Genomic DNA, 24,248 nt, shown 5'->3' with positions numbered 1-24,248 from the left:
AAAAGTGCTGGCCTGTGGGAATATGTGCAGGGAATGGTCATTTGGAGTGGAGCAGTTCAGGTTGAACTGGAGCTACCATGGTCCAATAGTGCAGGACCAGCACTGACCTGGATGTTGAGAGTCACCTAGGAAGCAGGAGATTTGAGGATAGGAAGGGGAAGAGTGGTCGATATTGTTCAACCATTATCTTAATGCACATGAAGCAGCAAAGTATGCCCAATCCCCAGCATAAGGACAGTTCTAACAAAAGTGTTCAAAATCATGAATGGTTCTAGTAGAGCAAGGAAAAATGGCTTCAAGTGGAAACTGTTAGAATCCATTGAAGACAATCTTATGGGTTAGGTCATACTTGGAGTAATTGTGTGTGTGATATGTTGAGGCTTTGGAGAGGGTGCAGAGGAGGTTCACCAGGATGCTGGCTGGACCTGAGGCATCAGAGGCTCAGGGGAGACCTCATAGGTGTTTGTAAAATTGTAAAAGCATAGATAGGGTAGTCTGCCATAATCTTTAAACCAGGATAGAAATGATAAATTTGAGAAGATATGATTTAAGGTGGGGGGGGGGGAACATTTGAAGGAGATGTACGGGACAAGTTTGTTTTTTAACCCGGAGAGCGGTAAGCGTCTGAAGCATGCTGCCAGGTGGTGGTGGAAGCGGATCAGAATCAGAATGATCATTACTGATGTATAATTGTGAAAATTACATTATCAGATTGGCATTTAAGAGGCTGTTAGATAAACGCACAAATATGCCCGAACAAGGGAAAATCTGCAGATGCTGGAAATCTAAGCAACACACACAAAATGCTGGAGGAACTCAGCAGGCCAGGCAGTGTCTATGGAGGAAAGTACAGTTGACACTACAGTTGCGTCCCATGTACGTGTCCTTTGACAGGACACATATATGAGGCGCAACTAATGTAGCGGCTAGTGCAATGCTGTTAATGCTCAGGACATCAGAATTTGGAGTTTAATTCCAGTGCCATCTGTAAGGCATTTCTATGTTCTCCCCATGACCAGGAGGGTTTCCTCTGGGTGTTCTGGTTTCCTCCCACAGTCCAAAAACATACTGGTTAGTAGGTTAATTGGTCATGGGACCTTGATTAGGCTAGGACAAAATAGGATTAAATTAGGTTGCTGGGGAGCATGGCTCATTGAGCTGGAAGGGCCTGTTTTGTGCTGTATCTCTAATACAATAAATAAATAAATAATGCAGAGAATGAAAGAATATGGATCATGTACAGGCAAAAGCAATCTAGTTCAATTAGGCATTGTGCTTGGTGCAGATGTCATGGGCTGTGCTGTTCTGAGATCTGTGTCTAAGGTAATAGAGTCATAGAATCATATAGCACAGAACACACCCTTCAGCTCACCTTGTCCATCCCAACCATGATGCCTGTCCAACACTAATCTCATTTGCCTGTCGTTCTACAGCTTCCCTACCGAAGCCCTTGCAAAAAACACCTTTTAAACAAACTTGTATCTGTCTTTACCACCTCCTCTGGCAGCTCATTCCAGATATATACTACCCTCTGTGTGGAAAAACTAACACCTCAGACCTCCTTCAAGTTTTTCTCCTCTTACCTTAAACCTGTGCCCCCAAATTCTGCTACAGGAAACGGACTCTGACTATTTATCCTATCTATGCTCCACATAATTTTATAGACTTCTAAGATTACCCCTCAGTCACCTACATTCCCATGAGGATAAACCCCACCTATCCAATCACCTAGACTCCCATGAGGATAAACCCAATCTATCCGATTGCCTACATTCCCATGAGAATAAACCTAGCCAATCCAATCACCAAGACTCCCATGAGAATAAACCCAACCTGTCCAGTCTCCTACACTCCCATGAGGATAAACCTGACCTATCCAATAACCTACATTCCCATGAGAATAAACCCAACCTATCCAATCACCCACATTCCCATGAGAATAAACCCAACCTATCCAATCACCTACATTCCCATGAGGATAAACCTGACCTATCCAATCGCCTACCTTCCCATGAGAATAAACCCAACCTATCCGATCGCCCACATTCCCATGAGGATGCACCCAACCTATCCAATAACCTACATTCCCATGAGAATAAACCTAGCCATTCCAATCAGCTAGACTCCCATGAGGATAAACCCAACCTATCCATTCACATACATTCCAATGAGAATAAACCTGACCTATCCAATCACCTAGACTCCCATGAGAATAAACACAACCTATCCGATCACCCGCATTCCCATGAGGATAAACCCAGCCTATCTAATATTTCCTTATAACTCCATTCCCAGTGACATTCTGCTGAGATTCTGCACTCTCTCTCATCCTCCTGAGATGCAACACAGAGCGTCATAGGAAGTCATTCCTGCCTGTGGCCATCAAACTTTACAACTCCTCCCTTGGAAGGTCAGACACCCTGAGCCAATAGGCTGGTCCTGGACTTATTTCCTGGCACAATTTACATATTATTATTTAACTATTTATGGTTTTATTACTATTTATTATTTATGGTGCAACTGTAACGAAAACCAATTTCCCCCGGGATCAATAAAGTATAACTATGACTAAGAACTGTACATAGTATTCCATAGTACTCTCCCTCCCCCTCCCACTTTCAAATCTCTTACTAACTCTTCCTTCAGTTAGTCCTGACGAAGGGTCTTGGCCTGAAACGTCAACTGTACCTCTTCCTAGAGATGCTGCCTGGCCTGCTGCGTTCACCAGCAACTTTGATGTGTGTTGCCCCACTTTTCCTTCGCTACATCGACGACTGCATTGGCACTGCTTCCTGCACGCATGCTGAGCTCGTTGACTTTATTAATTTTGCCTCCAACTTTAACCCTGCCCTCAAGTTTACCTGGTCCATTTCTGACACCTCCCTCCCCTTTCTAGATCCTTCTGTCTCTATCTCTGGAGACAGCTTATCCACTGATGTCTACTATAAGCCTACTGACTCTCACAGCTATCTGGACTATTCCTCTTCTCACCCTGTCTCTTGCAAAAACGCCATCCCCTTCTCGCAATTCCTCCGTCTCCGCCGCATCTGCTCTCAGGATGAGGCTTTTCATTCCAGGACGAGGAAGATGTCCTCCTTTTTTAAAGAAAGGGGCTTTCCTTCCTCCACCATCAACTCTGCTCTCAAACGCATCTCCCCCACTTCATGCACATCTGCTCTCACTCCATCCTCCCACCACCCCACTAGGAATAGGGTTCCCCTGGTCCTCACCTACCACCCCACCAGCCTCTGGGTCCAACATATTATTCTCCGTAACTTCCGCCACCTCCAACGGGATCCCACCACTAAGCACATCTTTCCCTCCCCCCCCCCACATTCCGCAGGGATCGCTCCCTACGCGACTCCCTTGTCCATTCGTCCCCCCCATCCCTCCCCACTGATCTCCCTCCTGGCACTTATCCGTGTAAGCGGAACAAGTGCTACACATGCCCTTACACTTCCTCCCTTACCACCATTCAGGGCCCCAGACAGTCCTTCCAGGTGAGGCGACACTTCACCTGTGAGTCGGCTGGGGTGATATACTGCGTCCAGTGCTCCCAATGTGGCCTTCTATATATTGGCGAGACCCGACACAGACTGGGAGACCGTTTTGCTGAACACCTACGCTCTGTCCGCCAGAGAAAGCAGGATCTCCCAGTGGCCACACATTTTAATTCTACATCCTATTCCCGTTCCCATTCTGACATGTCTATCCACGGCCTCCTCTACTATAAAGATGAAGCCACATTCAGGTTGGAGGAATAACACCTTATATTCCGTCTGGGTAGCCTCCAACCTGATGGCATGAACATTGACTTCTCTAACTTCCGCTAATGCTCCACCTCCGACTCGTACCCCATCCGTTATTTATTTTTATACACACATTCTTTCTCTCACTCTCCTTTTTCTCCCTCTGTCCCTCTGGCTATACCCCTTGCCCATCTCCTGGTTCCTCTCCCTCCCCCTTTTCCTTCTCCCCGGACTTCCTGTCCCATAATCCTCTCATATCCCCTTTGCCAATCAACTGTCCAGCTCTTGGCTCCATCCCTCCTCCTCCTGACTTCTCTTATCATTTTGTATCTCCCCCTCCCCCTCCCACTTTCAAATCTCTTACTAGCTCTTCTTTCAGTTAGTCCTGACGAAGGGTCTCGGCCCGAAACGTCGACTGTACCTCTTCCTAGAGATGCTGCCTGGCCTGCTGCGTTCACCAGCAACTTTGATGTGCGTTGCTTGATAGTACTCCAAATGTGTTGTACAGCTGCAGCATGATTCTTGTATTGAATACCCCAGCCTATGAAGGCCAGTGTTCCAAGTGCTGCCTTCAACAGCGTCTGTACCTTCTTAATGTGGCTGAGAAGATTCAGATTGTTCACGAGAATTCCTCAAACTTCTACTGTGGCAGATTTGTCATTTCCTCCCTTACTTTGCACCGTTTATTTATTTAGTGCTCACTTTGCGCTCCCTCACTTATTTATTATTGTATTTTTATGACCATATACACTGTTTACTCTGTGAGCTTCACATAAATTTCATTACACCCTGGTGTATATGACAATAAATTACTTAGTATCTCTGTACGTCACACCCTGACGTTCCCTGCCATTTACTCTGTATCCTGCCAGAATTTGATGTCCCAAAGTGCATTACCTCACACTTGCTTGGATTAAAATCCATCTGCCAAATTTTTCAGCTGATCTGTGTCCCAATGTATCCAAAGGCAATTTCTTCAATGTTCATGAGTCAATTTTTGTGTTGTCTGCAAACTTGATTATCAGACTACTAAATTCTCATCCAAATCTGAATATATTGTACAGTATGTACAGTATATTGTAAAGAACAGTGGTCGCAGTACTGATCCCTGCAGTATACCACTGGTTACAAATTTCCAATCTGAGAAACACCCTATCCACCACTTCCCTCTGTCTCCTATTGCAAGACCAATATTGGATTCAGTTTGCCAACATGCCTTGGATTCCATGTACTTTTACCTTCTGACCAACCTACCATGTGGGACTTGGTAAGAAGTCTTACTGAAGTCCAAGGAAGCCATGTCTACCACACCACCTTCTTTATAGAGTCATTGAACACTACTGTACTGAAATAGGCGGTTTGGCCCATCTAGTCCATGCTGAACTATTAATCTATCTAATCCCATCGACTTGCACCTGAAGGATAGTCCTCATACTCCTCTCATTCATGTACCTACCCAACTTCCTCTTAAATGTTGAAATCGAACCTGTATCCACCACTTCTGCTGGCAGCTGGTTCCAGACCCTCACTGCCCTCAGAATGAAGAAATTCTCCCCCATTTTCCCTTAAGCATTTCATCTTTCATTATTAACCCATGACCTTTATTTCTTGTCTCACCCAACCTCAGTGGAAAATGCCTGCTTGTATTTACTCTGTCTGTACTCCTCATAATTCTATATACCTCTATCAAATCTCCCCTCATTCTCCTACATTCTAGGGAATAAAGTCCAAACCAATTCAACCTTTCCCTATAACTCAAGTCCTCGTCCCAGCAACATCCTTGTATATCTTTTCTGCACTCCTTCAATCTCATTGACATCTTTTCTGTAGGTAGGTCACCATAACTGCACACACTACTCCAAATTAGGCTTCACCAATGCCTTATACAACTTCAACATAACATCCCAACTCCTGTACTGGGTAATTTGATGGATAAAGGCCAATGTGCCAAAAGCTCCTTTTATGACCCCATCTACCACTTCCAAGGAATTATGGATCTGTATTCCTGGATCCTTCTGTTCTGCTGCATTCCTCAGTGTCCTACTGCTCACTGTGCAAGTCCTACCCTGGCCAGTCCTCCCAAAGTGCAACACCTCACACTTGTCTGCATTAAATTCCATCTGCCCATTTTCAGCTCATTTTCCGCTAGTCCAGATCCTGCTGCAATCTTAGATAGCCTTCCTCACTGTCCACTACGCCCAAAATCTTGGTGTCATCCACAAATTTGCTGATCCAGTTTTAGCATCCAGTTCTTTGATATAGATGACAAACAACAATGGATCCAGCACCAGTCCCTGTGGTACTCCACTAGTCACTGGCTTCCAGTCAGAGAGGCAACCATCCACTACCACTCCGGCTTATCCTGCAAAGACAATATCTAATCCGATATACTATCTCATCCTGAATGATAAGTGACTGAAACTTCTTGATCAATCTCCCATGTCACCTCCCTCGTTAAAGGTCTTGCTAAAGTCCATGTAGACAACATCAATCCACTGCCTTTCCTTCATCAAGTTTTCTGGTAACTTCCTCGGAAACCTGTATAAGATTGGTGAGACATGATCTACCACACATGTTCACTATTGCTTATCAGCTCCTGTCTCTCTAAAGACTTGTATATCTAGTCCCTTAGAATACTTTCCAATAACTTATCCACTACTGATGTCCGACTCCCTGGCCTATAATTTCCTGGCTTATTCTTAGAGACTACCTTAAACAATGGAACATCATCAGCTATCCTCCAATTCTGCGGTGTCTCACACTTGGCTAAGGACATTTTAAATATTACTGCTGGGCGCCCTGCAATTTCTGCGCTAGCCTCCCACAAAGTCCGAGGGAACACCTTGCCGGTCCCTGGGGATTTATCCACCCTAATTTGCCTCAAATCAGCAGCTTTTCTCTTTAAAACAAACCTATCTGATCTATGAGGCATGATCTCTCCTGCACAAAACCATGCTGACTCCTAGCGAGACCTTACCTTTCTAAGTGAACATAGGTTCTTACATGAGAAACTCATCCAGAAGATTAAGATGCATGGGATCAACAATGACTTGACAGTGTGGATTCAGAATTAGCACCCTCATGGATAACGGAGAGTAATGAAGAAGAGTCTCAGCCCAAAACGTCAGTTGTTTACGTATTTCCATAGATGCTGCCTGACCTGCTGAGTTCACCCAGCATTCTGTGTGCGTTGCAGAGGTAATGATTGATGGGACTTGTTCTGGCAGGAGATCACACCAGTGCTATTCTTCAGGCATCTATCGAGAACCTTTGTATGTTTCTGTGTGTATATGTATTAAAAACCGATGGAAATGTATGTGAATAGATCATTAATTATGCAGATAATACAAAGATGGCACTGTTAATGGTGTAGAAAGTTGCTAAAAGACACAGTGGGATATAGATCAATTGCAGATTTGAGTGGAGAAAAATAGCAGATGGACTTTAATTTGGCCAAATGTGAGGTGTTGCCCTTTGGGAGATAAAACTTAAATGGAAAGCACACAGTTAATGACAGGACCTTATAGAATTAGGCCATTCAGCCCATAGAGTCTGTGCTGCCATTCTATCATTGCTGATTTATTATTCTCTCAACCCCATTCTTCTGCCTTCTCCCCATAACCTATGATGCCCTGATTAATCAAGAACCTATCAACCTCCACTTTAAATATATCCAATGACTTGGCCTCCTTATCTCTTTTCCAAATGGACGTCCCTCTATTCTGATGCTGTGGCCTCTGGTCCTAGACTCACCCACTGGAGGATACAATCCTCTCTACATCCACTCTATCTAGTCCTTTCAATATTTGATGAGATTTCCCCCCTCCAATCTTCAAAACTCCAGCGAGTATAGGCCCAGAGCCATCAAATGCTCCTCAAACGCTTACCCTTTCATTTCAAGAATATTTCTTATGAACCTCTTCTAGACCTTTCCAATGCCAGCACACCTTTTCTTAGAGAAGGGGCCCAAAACTGCTCACAATACTCCAAGTGCCATCTGATCAGTGCCTTATAAGGCCTCAGCATTACATCTTTGCTTTCATATTCTAGTTTTCTTGAAATGAATGATAATATTGCATTTGCCTTCCTTACCAGCTTGCAAGTTAACCTTTAGGCAATCCTGCAAAAGGTCTCCCAAATCCCTTTGCACCTCTGATTTTTGAATTTTCTCCCCATTTAGAAAATAGTCTAAGCATTTATTCTTTCTATGAAAGTGCATGACCATACACTTTCCTACACTGTATTTCACTTACCACTTTCTCCATTCTCCCAATCTGTCTAAGTCCTTCTGAAGACTCCCTGCTTCCTCAACACACCTGCCCCTCCACCTATCTTCTTTTATCTGCTGCAAACCTGGCTACAAAGCTATCAACTCCATCATTCAAATCTTTGACGTATAAAGTGAAAAGAAGCGGTCCCAACACTGACCCTTGCAGAACACCACGTCACCAGCAGTGAACCAGAATAGGCCCCCTTTACTTACACACTTTGTCTTTTGCCAGTCAGCCAGTCTTCCATCCATTCTATTATTGTTCCTGTAATACCACGGGTTCGTATCTTACTTAGCAGTCTCATGTATGGTGCCTTGTCAAAGGCATCTGGAAATCCAACTACTGACACTCCTTTGTCTATCCTGCTTATTATTTCCTCAAAGAATTCCAACAGGTTTGTCAGACAAAATTTCCCCTTAAGGAAACCATGCTGAGTTTGGCCTATTTTATCATGTGCCTCCAAGTATCCTGAAACCACATTCTTAACAATCGACTCCAAAATCTTCCCAACCACCGAGAACAGACTAACAGGCCTATAGTATCCTTTCTTCTGCCTCCCTCCCTTCTTAAAGAGTGGAGTGACATTTGGATTTCTCTGGTCCTCCAGAAACAATCCAGAATCTGGTGGTTCCAGACAGATCATTACTAATGCCTCCACAATCTCTTCAGCCACCCCTTTCAGAACTCTGGGGTGTAGTCCATCTGGTGCATGTGACTTATCCACCTTCAGACCTTTCAGCTTCTCTTTAGTAATAGCAACTACACTCATTTCTGCCCCCCTGACACTCTTGAATTTCTTCTAGTATCTTCCACAGTGAAGACTGATGCAAAATACTTTTTATGTTCATCTGCTATTTCTTTGTGCCCCATTACTACTTCTCCAGCATCATTTTCCAGTAGTCCAATATCCACTCTTGCCTCCATATAGAGCATATGAAAAAAGTTTTGATATCCTCTTTTATATTATTTGCTAGCTTAGCTTCATAGTTCATCTTTTCTCTCCTTATGGCTTTTTAGTTGCCTTCTGTTGTTCTTTAAAAGCTTAACAATCCTCTAACTTCCCACAAATTTTTTGCCCTCTCTTTTGCTTTTATGCTGTCTTTGACTTCCCTCATCAGCCACAGTTGCTTCATCCCCCCTTTTGACTGTTTCTTCATCTTTGGGATATATCTATCCTGCATCTTTTGAATTGCTCCCAGAAACTCTAACCATCGAAGGTGTCTGCATAAGGTGATAGGTCACTCCATTACAGGAAGGATGTGGAAGCTTTGGAGAGGGTGCAGAAGTGGTTTACCAAGATGCTGCCATAAGGGGAGGTTAAACATATGAGTTGTTTTCTCTTGAATAGCAGAGGCTGATGGGAGACCTGACAGGTTTATGACATTATGAGAGACATAAATACGGTAGGCAGCTGGTATCTTTTGCCCAGGGTCGAGTTGCCTAATATTAGAGGGCATGCATGTGACGTGAGAGGGGAAAATTGAAAAGATATGTATAGGTCAGGTTTCTTTGCAAGAGAGTGGTAGGTTCCTGGAATGCACTGCCGAGGATGGTGGTGGAGGCAGATACGAAAGAAGCATTTTAAAATCTCTGAGTCAGGTGCATGCTTGTGCAGAGAATGGAGGAATATGGGGCAAGCAGAAGTGATGAGGTGTCATTAGTTTGGCATAACGTTGTGGGTTGAAGAGTCTGTTCCTGTTCTATACTGATTGGAAGCAGTTTGTAGAAGCATTGTTTTGAGGTGCTACCCAGCCCCTGAAGCACATGGGAGGTGATGGAGAATTTATCATCAGTATCTACCTTTGCTGAAAGCTGGCTTCCTAGAAATGGAAAATGATCACTATTGATGTGTGTCAGTGTGAAGCTTGATTGTCATATTATGGGGTTGTCATTGGGGGCTGGTTTACTGTGAGGCACATCTGTCAGTGCACTTCAGAGAAGCAGTCAGTAGGAACGTGGGACTTGGTCTCATTGCGTGCGTGTGTGTATATACAGAGTCAATAGTCCACTATAGTTCAGTGACTGAGAATGGGGTGAGGTTGGCTCTGGAAAACTGTTGATAAAAGACAAGCACGTTCCTGCTTCTCCTGCGCATTATTCCTTTCAACCGGAAGCTTATGGGTGTGAAATTCCATTTTGCAGAAGAGAAGATCAGAGGAGGGCTGGAGCAATGCCTCTGCCTTTCTGAATCCCAGTCTGCACGGGGTCTGGATTTCCAGTTGGTTAGATCTGTCGATAATGTGCAATGTTCCATCTAATTTGTAATGACCAGTGTGCGCAAAAATCTTGTGCTGTGCAACTTTTTGCTCAATGATGACAACATGTGCACACTGAATAATTTCTTCAATGAAAAACAGTATAAAGAAGCCAGTTCTAAAATCTGCAGACAAATCATCACAAACTCCATGTTGTCAACACTGTCTGCATCAGGAACTGGAAAAGAAATCAGTCCTCAGTACAATCGTGAAATGTACTTTACATGCCAATGAAGTAGAGGGTGACAACCTCCTGTGCGCAGTTTAAATTCCTTTTGTGCGCTCGTAGCAAAAGATGTGCATGTTGCACACACCTTAGAGGGAACATTGGTAATGTGTCATTTCTGAGGGTGAGTACATTTGAAGGAGATGCTCCACAGTCAGTTTTGTGAGTCAACAAGACTGTTGCTGAGGGTTGAGCTGCTGAGCTACCACGGGGATTTGTTGTGCTGTGAAGGTCATATCCACTTGGCCTTCAGTACACAACAATTCCTTGGACAATGAGAAGGGGGCAACAACCTTCTCAGCGGCAGACTGCGGGGAGGTCCCTCTCTACTTCCCGTAGTCGAACCTTTCTAGAAGACGTTCCCAATTCCAGGGTTTCTGAGCTGCCCTGAGATCATGAATTTGTCAGAGAAGTACTGTTCCACCATGTTTTAGCATTTCATAGAGATTTCAGCATCAAAGAGATGTGGAAACAAATTCAAAATATTTTCAAAACTAATCAGATAAATATTTGCAAAAGAAAAATAATTACCAAGGGAAGAATGGGCCATTGTCTAAGTGGACATAGTCGTAGTGGTGATCTTAAGGCTTTAGCTTCTCAAGGCTTCAGTGAAGAGAGGCTGCACTCAGAGAAAGCAAAGGAAAGAACAGCTGAAGTTTGTTCCTTTTCTTTATATCTGCTCATCTGGGCAGAGATGACAGGCAGGATAGTGCAATGCTCCTCTTGTGGGATGTGGGAAGGCCGGGAGACCTCCAGTATCCCTGACAACTACAACTGCAAGAAGTGCATCCAGCTGCAGCTTCTAACGATCCGCATTAAGGAGTTGGAGCTGGAGTTGGATGAACTCTGGATCATTCGGCAGGCTGAAGAGTCTGAGTAGATAGGACATATAGAGAGGTAGTTACACCCAAGGTGCAGGACAGAGGAAACTGGGTGACAGTCAGGAAGGGGAACGGTGTTAAGGAACCAGTGCAGAGTACCTTTGTGGCCATCCTCCTTAACAGCAGGTATATCACTTTGGATACTGTCGGGGGTTTGGAGGAGGTTGACCTATCAAAGGATAGTCACAGTGGTCAGGTCTCTGGCACTGAGTCTGCTTCTGTGACTCAGAAGCGATGGGTGAAGAAGAGGCACTCTGTGGTGATAGGGCATACATTAGTTAGGGGTTCTGTGGGCGAGAATAAGACGGTATATTGCCTCTCAGGTGCCAGGGTCCAAGATATCTCGGATTGTCCTCATCATTCTTAAGTGGGAGGGTGAACAGCTGGAGTTCATGGCCCTTGTAGGTACCAATGACATGAGTAGGATGAGTGAAGAGGTTCTGCATAGGCAGTTCAGGGAGTTAGGTGCTAAGTTAAAGGGCAGGACCTCCAGGGTTGTGATCTCGGGATTGCTGCCCATGACACCTGCTAGTGTGGCTAAGGAGTTGGTGTAGGAGGGAGGGCATTAGATTTTTGGATCATTGGGTTCTCTTCTAGGGAAGGTGAGACCTGTACAGAAGGGATAGTTTGCACTTGAACTGAGGGAGACTAATATCCTAGCGGGAAGGATTGTTAATGCTGCATGGTGGGGGTCAAACTAGAGTTGCAGGGGAATGGGAACCAGAATGCCAGAACAGAGAGTGGAGAGGTGGGGGCAGATGTTGGTAAGACATCAGACAAAGTTAGGAATCAAAAGGTTGAGCATGGTGTGACAAAATCGTAAAGGGTGAATACAGGACTGAAGGGGTTGTATCTGAATGCGCATGGTGCACGGAATAAGGTAGGTGAACTTGCAGCACAGTTGCAGATTGGCAGGTATGATGTTGTAAGCATCACTGAATCATGGCTGAAAGATTATAGCTGGGAGCGTAATGTCCAAGGATACACATTGTATTGAAAGGACAAGCAGAAAAGCGGGGGGGAGGGGGGGTGCGTGCGCTGATCTGTTGGTTAAAAAATGAAATCAAGTCATTAGAAAGAAGTGATATAGGGTCAGAAGGTGTTGAATCATTGTGGATAGAGCTAAGGAACTACAGGGTAAAAAGATACCCTGATGGAATTGTATACAGACCCCCAAAGAGTAGTAAGGACGTGGCTTACAAATTAAAACGGGAGGTAGAAAATGCACACCATAAAGGCATTATTACAATAGTCATGGGGGACTTCAATATGCAGATAGATTGGGAAAATCAGGTTGGTGCTGGATTACAGGAGGGGGAATTTTTAGAGTGCCTACAAGATGGCTGATGAGCTATTTCTGGACTGGGTGTTGTGTAATGAACTGGAATTGATTAGCGAACTGAAGGTTAAAGAACCCTTAGGGCACAGTGATCATAATATGATCGAATTCACCCTGAAATGTGAGAAGGAAGAAGCTGAAGTCAGATGTGTCAGTATTACAGTGGAACAAAGGGAATTACAGATGCATTGGAGAGGAGTTGGCCAGAATTGATTGGAAAAGAACACGGGCAGGGATGATGGCGGTAGCAATGGCTGGAATTTCTGGAAGCAATTCAGATAGCACAGGATATATACATCCCAATGAGGAAGAAGTATTCTAAAGAAAAGATGACGCAACCATGACTAACAAGACAAGTTAAAGCCAAAGAGAGGGCATATAATAGAGCAAAGATTAGTGGGAAGTTAGAGGATTAGGAAGCTTTTAAAAACAAACAGAAAGCAACTAAAAAAGTCATTAAGAAAGTAAAGATGGAATACAAAAATACACTAGCCAAAAATATTAAAGAGGATACGGAAAGTTTCTTTAGATACATAAAATGTAAAAGAGAGGCAAGAGTGGATATCAGACCGCTGGAAAATGATTCTGGAGAGGTAGTAATGGGGGACAATGAAACAGCAGGTAAATTGAATAAGTATGCATGGTTTCTTCAAGGGAAAATGTCCCTGACAAATCTGCTGGAATTCTTTGAAGAAATAACAAACAGGATAGACAAAGGAGAATCGGTTGATGTTGTGTACTTTGATTTTCCGAAGGCCTTTGACAAGGTGCCATACAGGCGGCTACTTAACAAGCTATGAGCCCATGGTGTTACAGGAAAGATTCTAGCATGGATAAAGCAGTGGCTGATTGGCAGGAGGCAAAGAGTGGGAATAAAGGGAGCCTTTTCTAACTGGCTGCTAGTGACGAATGGAGTTCCACAGGGGTCTGTGTGGGACTGATTCTTTTTACATTATATGTCAATGATTTAAATGATGGAATTGATAACTTTGTTCCAAAGTTTGCAGATGATATGAAGATGTGTGGAGGGGCAGGTAGTTTTGAGGAAGTAGAAGCTACAGAAGGATTTAGATTATGAGAATGGGCAAAGAAATGGGAGATGGAATACAGTATTGGGAAGTTTATGGTCATGTACTTTGTTAGAAGAAATGAAAGGGTTGACTATTTTCTAAATGGAGAGAAAGCATCAAAAAACCTGAAATGCAAAGGGACTTAGGAGTCCTTGTGCAGGATTCCCTGAAGGTTAATTTAAAGGTTGAGTCTGTGGTGAAATGGCAATGTTAGCATTCATTTCAAGAGGACTAAGATATAAAAGCAAGAATGTAACATTGAAACTTTATAAAGCACCACTGAGGCCTCACTTGGAGTACTTTGAGCAGTTTTGGGCCGCTTATCTTAGAAAGGATGTGCTGACATTGGAGAGGGTTCAAAGGAGGTTCATGAAACTTATTCCAGGATTGAATGGTGAAGAGGTTTTGATGGCTCTGGGCCTGTATTCACTAGAATTCAGAAGAATGAGGGGTGATCCCATTGAACCCTATCAAATGGTGAAAGGTCTTGATAGAGTGGATGTGGAGAGGATGTTTCCTATGGTGGGAGAGTCTAAGACCAGAGGATACAGACTCAGAATAGAGGAGCATCCTTTTAGAACGGAGATGAGGAATTTCTTTAGCCAGAGAGTGGTGCATCTGTGGAATTCTTTCCCACAGGCCAAGCCTTTGTGTACTTTTAAGGTAGAGGTTGACAGATTCTTGACTGGTCAGGGCAGGAAGGGACATGGGGAGAAGGCAGGAGTCTGGGGCTGAGGGGAAAACTGGATCAGCCATGATTAAATGGCGGAGAAAACTCGATGGGCCTAAAGGCCTAATTCTGCTCCTAGTCTTATGGAATGTTGGGTCAGACCCTCCCAAGAGCCTCGCCTGTTTGGATCAAATATTATTGTTCTGTGCCTTCTGACTCAGCGTTTGACAACCTGCTGCCCCATATTCCAGTGTCTTGCTGAACCTGTGCTTATCGGTCTACATTATGCCTTGGGTAACTGATCTACACTGTGTCCTGAGTAAATCCCCATCACTGGGAAATTTCCTCCAGTTCTGCAAACATTCAAGAACCCATATTTAATTGCGGCAAAGATGCCAATGCCCTATAATTCTGACCTTTGATCCTTAGAAGAAATGCCTTTGAATGAGCATTTTGACACTCACCCCTCGTCACTTCTTTTTCACCTTTCCATAGAAGGATATGGAAATTTGTGCTGGGGCATCTTACACAGCAATTAAAGATTAACCAGACCACAGAGGCTGTCAGTGAGTTCTCAAATCACTTAAGATGCTGCTTCAAACAAATTAATAAATTAATAATGAAGTAATTGAATATAAATTCCACAGATACAACGGAGAAGTTAGAATCTGCACCTCGGATTAGAGCAGATCTTGGATTTAATCTTCTAGTTATGTGACCGCTGTAGGCTGGGAAGAGTTAACTGACCGGCTTGTAGATTTTGTCATCAAGCTGCTAACAAAAGCCTGCTCCACCTGTCAACACTGGAGATCAAAACTGAAAGTGCTGGAGGTTTTGAGTTGCCAGGAATGCACAGCTGTTTCAGTGCACGCCTAGGGAGGCCTCCAGCCATCCACCTTGCTCTATCAGGCACTGCGCACTTTCCGTTCGAGGCAGCTGAAGTAGAAACCAGCCAGTCACAGCAGACAGCTGCGTCTGGATGGGGAAAGTGGTCCCGCTAGCCTGTGCCGCTGGATGTGAGGTTTGGTCACAGCTCCTGTGATGCACGCAGTGATACAGGTTCTGATTGATGCTGTTTTGTTTTGTCTGCTTAACAGTCACACATGCTTTCAGCTGTTTTAGCTGATTTGGATAAACTGTTTGCGGCGAGAGGAGAGGTTCCTACTGATCGCAGGTCCCTCAGGAAGCTGCAGCCTGCGAGCAAGATCCTCGTGCAGATGCAGGTCTCTGAGAGTGCGGTTGCTATGGTGATGTGAGCAGCAGGCCCAGGGTGGAGGCAGTCTTGTTTTTCTCAGATAAGGCCCTTCGTAAGGGTGGGGATTCCTCGTACAAGTTACTAACAGAAATAATTAATGCAGTAACCTTTTTTTCCCCCCATGGATTGACGTCTGTAACATACGTGACTCCTCAATGTCATTTACTTGTGTTTTTGAGATGACAAGCCAGAATTGCAAGGAGGTCAGTACTGTTGGTGTATAAAGTTAGCAACAAATCAATCTAAAGAAGTGGACATAAACTGTGAGTATCTATAAACTATGCATGTTTCTAATTATTGAATGATTATTTAAAACTGTGTAGGAACCCCATGTTTGGCTGTCCTGCTGACCCCGAGACTGGGCCTCAGAATGATCACAGCCATTTACAGCACAGTTCTTTGAAAGATTAGGCTAATTAACACCATTCCCATCCCTGTGTTTTTTTTTCTCTTCAGCATCATTTGGTCAGTTGTGGTTTGGACAAACCCAAAAGGGAAAGAAGTCACAATTCCTTTTCCTTAGTCCATACCTCCCTGCATGGAGATAGACTGGTAAAGATGATGTATAGCATGCTTGCCCTATATAAGAGTCAGGAAACCGTATTGCAGCTATGTAAAACTGGGAGTACTATGTGCAGTTACATTACAGGTAGAATGTGGGGGCTAAGGAGAGAATACTGCCTGGTTTAGAGGGCATGTACTGTAAGGAAAGGTTGAATAAATGGGTTGTTTCTCTGGAGGCTGAGAGGAGACCGTAATAAAAGTTTATATGATTATGAGATGCATAGATAGAGTGAACATCCAGTACTTTTCCCCCCAAGGGTTGAATACCAGAGAGCATAGCTTTAAGGCAAGAGGGGGAAAGTTTAAAACGTGTGGGATGAGTTTTTAACAAAGAAAGTGGTAGGGTGCCTGGAATTTGCTGCCGGGGATGATAATGGAAGCACATCAGATTGTGATGTCCAAGAGGCTTTTACTTAGGGGCGTGAATATGAAGGGGATGGAGGAATATGGATTGTGTGCATGTGGAAGGGATTAGTTTAAGTTGGTATCATGCTCATCATGGGCTGAAGGGCCTGTTTCTGTTCTGTGTTCATAGATGAAATGAAGAAAAGTTCACAAGGTTTCTCTGGGACGATGGGATGGTCTTGTGAGGAAGAATTGTGCAGGTTGAGCTTATACTCTGCGTGTTTGAGAAATGCGAGGTGACTTGGAGTGATTTGACAGAGTAGCATACAAAATCGAAGCTGGAGCTGTCATTTGACATTCTGAGTGAAGATATTTCTGCTCAGAATTTTGCTCAGACTCAAATTTCAGTCCGAAATGACCGGCCCTTATTCTCAAACTGTGACCTCTGGTTATCGACTGCTCAGTCAAGAGAAACATCCTGACTGGAGGCTGTAAGAATTTTGTGTTGACAAGGTTCCTAAGCTTCAAAGAGCTGAGACCCAACTGACTGAATCTTGCCCCACTTTGCCGCTTACTGTACTATGCCCTCGTTCACTCCCTCCTTTGTGTGAATGTCGTTTAGATCGGGAGACAAGTTTTGTATATGATAGCACAGGATTAATCTTGCCAAGGCCTTGTGTTATTGCAGTAAAACATATTTACTTACAGTTGGGCAGATGAAGCATCAAAATGGGCCCTTCAACTAACCGAGTCTGCACTGACCATCAGGCCACCATTTTTACACCAATTGTATCCTAATCCAATTTTTCTCCCCATGCACCCATTAACTCTGCTGGATTCCACCACTTGTCTGCACACTAGTGACAACTAGTAGCCACTTAACGTACCAATACACACATCTTTGGGCTGTTGGAGGAAGCCATAGTGCTTGGACAAAACCCCATGTGGTCGCCTTGAGGAACCCCCACCCCACACACACACATCAGCACCCGAGGTCAGGACTGAACCCAAGTCATTGAGTTGCCCACCCATTGCATTCCTCCACTGTGCTCCTCACTGCAAGAATGCCTGGTGTTTAAACTTTGTGCGACAAAGCCATTGACTCTTTTGGGAATGTGCCTTTAAGAGCGGTTACGAGGCATGTGTGTCTTGGCCTTCGTTAGTCAGGGGACTGAGTTCAAGAGCCATGAGGTAATGCTGCAGCTCTGTAAAATCTTGGTCAGATCAAACTCGTCTTCGATTCTGGTTACCTCATTACAATTCTGTAGGTTGCAGAAGCTTTGTAGAAGGTGCAGAGAAGATTCACCAGGATGCTGCCTGTTCAGAGATCATGCCTTATGACGATAGGTTGAGCGATCTAGGGCTTTTCACTTTGGAGCGAAGGAGGTGACTTGACAGAGGTGTACAGTACGATAAGAAACATAGGTCAGAGACTTTTTTCCCCAGAGCGGAAATGGCTGGTATGAGGGGGCATCATTTTCAGGTGATTGGAAGAAAGTAGAGGGGAGATATTGGAGGTACATTTTGTACACAGAGAGTGGTATGTGTGGAATGCACTGCCATGGGCTGGTGGCAGATGTATTGGAGACATATAAGAGACTCTTAGATAGGCACGTGGGTGATAGGAAAAAGGAGGGGAGGGTTAGATTCATCTTAGGTCAGCATAACATCATGTGTTGAAGGGCCTGTACTGTGCTGTAATTTTCTATGTTCTATGTTCTAAGTTGTGAAGATATATTTTCTTATACTGACAGCTCAACCACACCCCTGTGTGTGGGAATTCTCTGTGCTGAAAGAGCTGGAATGTAGTTGCTGAGATACTTCAATTTCAAAATTTCACTGAGCAACTATTTTCCAAGAAAACCCCTCCGAAATAAATCAAGCAATGATTGCACTTAAATCCTCTGGTAATTAAGACAGTTTATAATTTACCTTCCTGAACGTGTGCATCTGCATGTTCTGTGGGCTGTGATCAAGGTCTCCTTGAACATCAGTATTCCCCAATCTTTCATCATTTTAAAAAATTAACCTGCAATACCGTCTTGTTTACCAATGTAGACGACCTCACATTCTTCCACATTTCAATTTGCCCACTCATTTAGATTTTCCATATCCCCTTCTTACATCCTCCTTCCCATAATACCACCTAGTTTTATATCATCAGTATTGCTGCCCTCAGATCATTGATATAGAGTGGGGCTCATGCTGACTGAGAACTTCCTCGAGTGGCCACTTGTGTGGCAGCATTAAGCTTGTTGACTAATCTGTATGGGTTCATGTCAAAAGCCTTTTCTAAATATTCCCCATCCACTGGTTCCCTTTATTTACTCTTCCAGTCACTCTTGAGCTTGTTGACTACAACTGACCTGTTCAACATGATTTCCCTTCCATCACTGCATGCTCAGTGTTTGTGCATGGTTTCTAGGTGTTTAATAACGATATATTATTGTTCCCTAACATTCTGCAGCAATGGGTTTGAACTGTTGAAATGTAGAAAGAAAGTATTTCTACTGGTTTAGGTTGAGAATTAACGAGAGAATGTGTCAGCAAAAATTAACTGATGTCAGCAAAATACCCCCGGCCAAAGAGAGGGACGAACAATGGGCAATCAAATCCTGTGTTAGAGTCCAGTCGATCAGCACAATACAGTGTGACTGGCACACACAGCTGGGGGCCCCAGGCTGCTGTTTTCTAAGTGTGTTTAATAATTAAAGCGTGTTGCAAAGCTATAACCAAAGGGCAATACGTATTTATCTGTCACCTGAATCGTTCCCAAAGCAGCTCTCGGAATAGCGAGGTACTTTCAGACGGGTAGTTCTCAATACAGAGGCCTCTCACTCCAGGCCCTTTGGCCGTGCTCCATATTGATGTAGTGCTGGATGGCTTTCCCTTCAACACTCCTTTCCCTGCCTCTGTGCCAGAGCACCACGTCTCGGTCATGGCTGGCAGCTGCTCAGTTAGCTAGTGGCCTTTATTTATTTATAAGAGGGATGCGTCCATCACCTCCTGATACACATGTGACTTTGGGATCTGAACCCAACAGCACTGAAGTGTGGTTGGATGACCATCATGGCTGATGGCTGTGAGAGGTCACCGCATAGGTTATGAAGTCATGCAAAAAGAACCAATCCATCGGTGACCATCAGCTACCCACCTGTATACTCATCCCATCTCCTAGCATGTGGTCTGTTGCCCTGTCTGCCACGGCCATTCATATACTCATCGCGATACTCCCTATTTATTGTGAGAGTCTTCAGGCAGTGTGTTCCAGATTGTAACCAAAAAAAAATATCCGTCAGATCCTCTCTAAACCTTTCTCTTCCTCTTAAACCTATGTTCTCAAGTACTAGATACCTCTGCCATAGGAAAAAGATTTTTACTATCTACCTATCTATGTCTCTGATAACTTTTTGTGCCTCTGTCAGATCCCACTCAGCCTCTCCAGTCCCAGGCAACATCCTGGTGAATCACCTCTTCAGTGCGATCACATCATTCCTATTAACTCCTTCAGTACCACCCCTTCCACAGTGTGATGCTCCCTCAGTCCCAGCCCTCCCTCAGTCTGATGCTTCATCAGACCCAGCCCTCCCTCAATACCGCCCCTCCCACAGTGCAATGCTCTCTCAGTCCCACCCCTCCCACAGTGTGACGCTCCCTCAGACCCAGCCCTCACTACTACCCCTCCCACAGTGTGACACTCTCTCCATATTGCCCCTCCCACAGTGCAATGCTCCCTCAGAACTGCTCATCCCACTGTGACTCTCCCTCAATAAAACCACTGCCCCAGTGCAGCACTTCCTCAGTGTCACCCATCCCTCAGTTTGGCTTTCATTCAGTACAAAGCTCCCTCAGTACTGCCCAACACACTGTGCGACACTCTCTCAGTACCAGCCCTGCCACAGTGTGACGTTCCCTCAGTACTGCCCTTCCCTCAGTACTTCCCTTTCCTCAGTACCGCCCCTCCCACAGTGCGACGTTCCCTCAGTACCGCCTCTCCCACAGTGCGATGTTCCCTCAGTACTGCCCTTCCCTCAATACTTCCCTTCCCTCAGTACGCCCCTCCCACAGAGTGACGTTCCCTCAGTACCGCCCCTCCCACAGTGTGATGTTCCCTCAGTACCCCCCTCCCTCGGTACTGCCCCTCCCTCAGTACCAGCCCTCCCTCGGTCCTGCCTTTCCCTCAGTACCCCCTCCCTCAATACTGCCCCTCCCTCGGTACTGCCCCTCCCAAAGTGTGACACTCTCTCTCAGTGCCCCTGGTGTAGCAGCAGCTCCCTACCTGGGTGTGATTGTGGCCTCTGAGTCGCTATTGACAATTCAAGGTACAGTATTGGAATTGGTTTATTTTTGTCATTTGTGCCAAGATACAGTGAAGGTCTTGCACCTTGTTCAGTTCATTACACAGTGTATTGAATAAGGTAAAACAATTTACCAATGCTGATTCAAGTGTAAAAGCACTGAAAAAGTGCGGTGTAGGTAGATTGATAAAGTGCAAGATGAGAACGTAGATTGTGAGGCCGTGAGTCCATCTTATTGTACAAGAGATCCGTTCAAGTGTCTGATTATAGTGGGATAGAAGTTGTCCTTGAGCCTGGTGGTATATGCTTCAGGCTTTTTTATCTTCTGCCCGATGGGAGAGGGGGGAAGACAAGGTCCAGAGTGGGTGGGGGGGGGTCTTTGATTGTGCTGGTTACTTTAATGAGGGAGTGAGAAGTATAGGCAGAGCCCCTAAAGAGGGGGCTGATTCCTGCAATCTGCTGAGTTGTGTCCACAGCGCAGTGTCGTTTCTTGTGGTCACATGCAGAGCAGTTGCCGTACCAAGTTGTTATGCATCCAGATAAGATGCTTTCTATGGTGAATGGATAAAAAATTGGTATGGGTTGATGGGGACATGCCACATACCTTTAGTCACCTGAGGAAGAAGAGATGTTAGTGAACTTTCTTGCCCACAGCATCCAATGTAGGTGTCTTTACTGTCCAGATGCTCCAGAGAAGAGTGCAGGGCTGGGGGGATGGTGTCCACTGTAGACCTATTTTGGCAATAGGCAAATTGGAGTGGGTTGTGGTTGTCTGGAAGGCTGGAATTAAAGTGTGTCATGATCAGTCTTTTGAAGTGCTTCATGATATCGCATGCCAGAGCCACTGGGTGGCAGTCATTAAAACACGTTATCTGATTTTTCTCGGGTACCTGTCATGGTCCGGATCGGGGTCCCTTTAAATTTACCTTGTTTATGTTACGATCCGGACCATTGATTCCCTGTTTTCCCGTGTCCCTCGACTTTGGTGATTAGAGGCAATTAACACTCAGCTGAACTGGTAGTTTATAGTCTCCGGCTTTCAGCCGTTCGGCGCGGGAGCGTCTGCAAAGTCACGGCGTGCCAATGTCATCTGACCGGAGCAAGCCTAGTCTCTGCCGAAGCGAGTGCCGGTAATTCGCCTCTCCTCACCGGAGCAACCCAGTCCGGTAACCTCGCCAAAGCGAGCCTGCAAAGTTTCCTCACCGAGGTCGGTCCGTCAGTTAACCCGCTGGAGGGAATCAAGAACCGCTGTCGACTGTTCCCGGGGTGAATCGAGAGCTCGCCACTACCCGGAGGCTCCAAGTCAAGTCCTGGCCCTGGCGGCACTCAAGTACCAAGTCAAGTCCTGGCCCTGGCGGCTTCCCAGTTCTGTGTCAAGTCCTGGCCCTGGCGGTCTGTGATTCCTGTCCTACTCCCTTGTCTGCCCCTCTCGCCTCTAGCCCTCATCTGCAGCCCCCGCCTGCTCTTCGGTCTAGTTCCATCACCGGAGCTAGATAGGTACTGTCTGTTGTTCATTCGTGTTCATCTTGTCTTGTCTTGTCCTCGCCTCCGTGGGGTAAGTCAGGCTGTCTTGCCGTTGCCCCGCGGGGGGTCATGTCTTGTCGTGTCTTGTCCTCGCCTCCATGGGGTAGGTCAGGCCGTCTTGCCATTGCCCCGCAGAGGGTCTTGAGTCCCAGCCCTATGTCTTGTACCCAAGGAGGGGTCCCGACTCTGTGTTCTATGTATGTGTTCATGGTTCCATGTACCTGCTCCCCGAGACCGAGGCTCTGTTTTCCATGTTCCTCCTCTCCCTAGCCCATGTCATGTCCATGCCTGATTCTGGGGTCTGAGCCCAAGGCAAGACTCAGGTACTGGGTCCTTGCCCAGTCTTGGGCTCGGAGTCCATACCCTAGCCTCTTCATGTCTCCTGCAGTTCTGGGAGCCGATTCCGAGTCCTAGACCAGACCCCTTGTCCCAGCCTAGTCGTAGTCCTGAATCCTTGTCCAGTTCGATATTTCCTGCTCCTGCCTTGCTCTCCTGGTATCGAACAATAAACTAAATCTCAGTAACCTCACAAGATGAGTCTTGCATTTGGGTCCACCCTTGCTCCCAAAGCCCCCGCCATTGTGACAGTACCAGGATAATAGTGGTCTTCTTAAAGCAAGAGGAAAACAAAGCCTGAAATAAGGAGGCTAGCAAATCGGATTAGTGTAAGGAATGGAGGAACACAAAGTTATGAGAGGGGTAGGTAAGGTAGATAGAAATAATCTTTTTGCTGCAGTGGGGGTGCCTTGGACAAGAGGGCAGAGGTTGAAGGTGAAAGATTGAGAGTGGTACTGAAGGGGAATATTTTCACTGTGAAGGTGGTGGGGGTTTGGACTGGGATGCCTGAGGTGGTGAAGGCAGCATGGAAGGAAGTCTGGACAAGTAACTCATTTGCCAAGGCAGGGAGGGCTAAGGATCTAATGGTGAGCAGGTGGGATGAAGGGCCTGTTTCTGTACCTGGGACAAAATGACCTTACACAGCCCCTTGGCCCAACTACTCCATACTGATTGAGCTAGTCCTATTAGTCTGTATATGGCCCATATACCTCTAAACCTTTCCCATCTATTCTTCCTCTCTTCTCTTCTTAAGCCCATCACCCCTACTAGGGTATAGGCCACCGACAACTGCTGACCAGAGTCCTCAGTCCTGGGCCAAAGGTTGATCAGCCCTGTGGCTTCCACTATCACCACATGACCTCACACGTTTTCCAGGAGAAGATCTTTCCTCTTTGGAGCCTCTGTTAGTATTCCTGTAGCACTGGGTTTCTCTGAGATGGGGTTGCTAGCACCATGCCCAACCCTCCTCCTTTTGCAGCCGGGCTTGGGGCTGTCCATTGTACAGTTTTTCCCATTCATGAACATGTGTAAAGATGTTGTTCTCGTACATGCCTGTACCACTTACTCAGTCCATCTATCCTCTGTGTCAAAAACTTAGCCCCCAGGTGCCTTTTAAATCTTCCTCTTCTCATGTTAAACCTATGCTCTCTGGTCTTGTATGCTGCCACCCTAGGGAAAAAGACTATTGCTATCTACTATGTCCACCATAATTTTAGAAACTCAGTTGGCCACCCCTCAGCCTCCTACACTCCAGTGAGAATAAACCAGCCTATCCATCTCCCCAACAGAGCTGGCAACATTTCTGTGAATCTTTTCTGAGTCCTCTCTAACTCCGTATCATCCTACTGTAGGGCGACCAGACATCCTGTACAGCTGTAACATGATGTCCCAACGCAGCATGCCAAATACTTTCTTTGAAAGTTCAAAGTACTTTTATTATCGAAGTATGTATGCAGAGGTTCGT

The 24,248-nt window shown here is 45.3% G+C and overlaps 1 protein-coding gene across 8 annotated transcripts in view; it reads left to right on the top strand.

Annotated features, from left to right (window-relative positions):
• The window catches only part of LOC134350928 (dematin-like), a 71,727-nt gene that overhangs the window by 10,266 nt on the left and 37,213 nt on the right, over positions 1–24,248 (top strand). The window contains exon 1 of one of the 8 annotated variants that reach the window (XM_063056783.1): positions 15,627–15,979. The exons of 3 other annotated variants lie outside the window; for them this stretch is intronic. The gene's annotated coding sequence lies outside the window, so the exon portion shown is untranslated. Of the gene's footprint in view, positions 1–15,626; positions 15,980–24,248 lie in introns of those variants that run through there. 4 more of the 8 variants (XM_063056782.1, XM_063056781.1, XM_063056776.1 and 1 more) reach the window with 4 other exon arrangements.

Source organism: Mobula hypostoma, chromosome 8 (genome assembly GCF_963921235.1).
Source record: "Mobula hypostoma chromosome 8, sMobHyp1.1, whole genome shotgun sequence".
Classification (NCBI taxonomy): Eukaryota; Metazoa; Chordata; class Chondrichthyes; order Myliobatiformes; family Myliobatidae; genus Mobula; species Mobula hypostoma.
The sequence above is the reverse complement of the archived record's forward strand: the minus strand, read 5'-3'. Positions and strand labels throughout refer to the sequence as shown.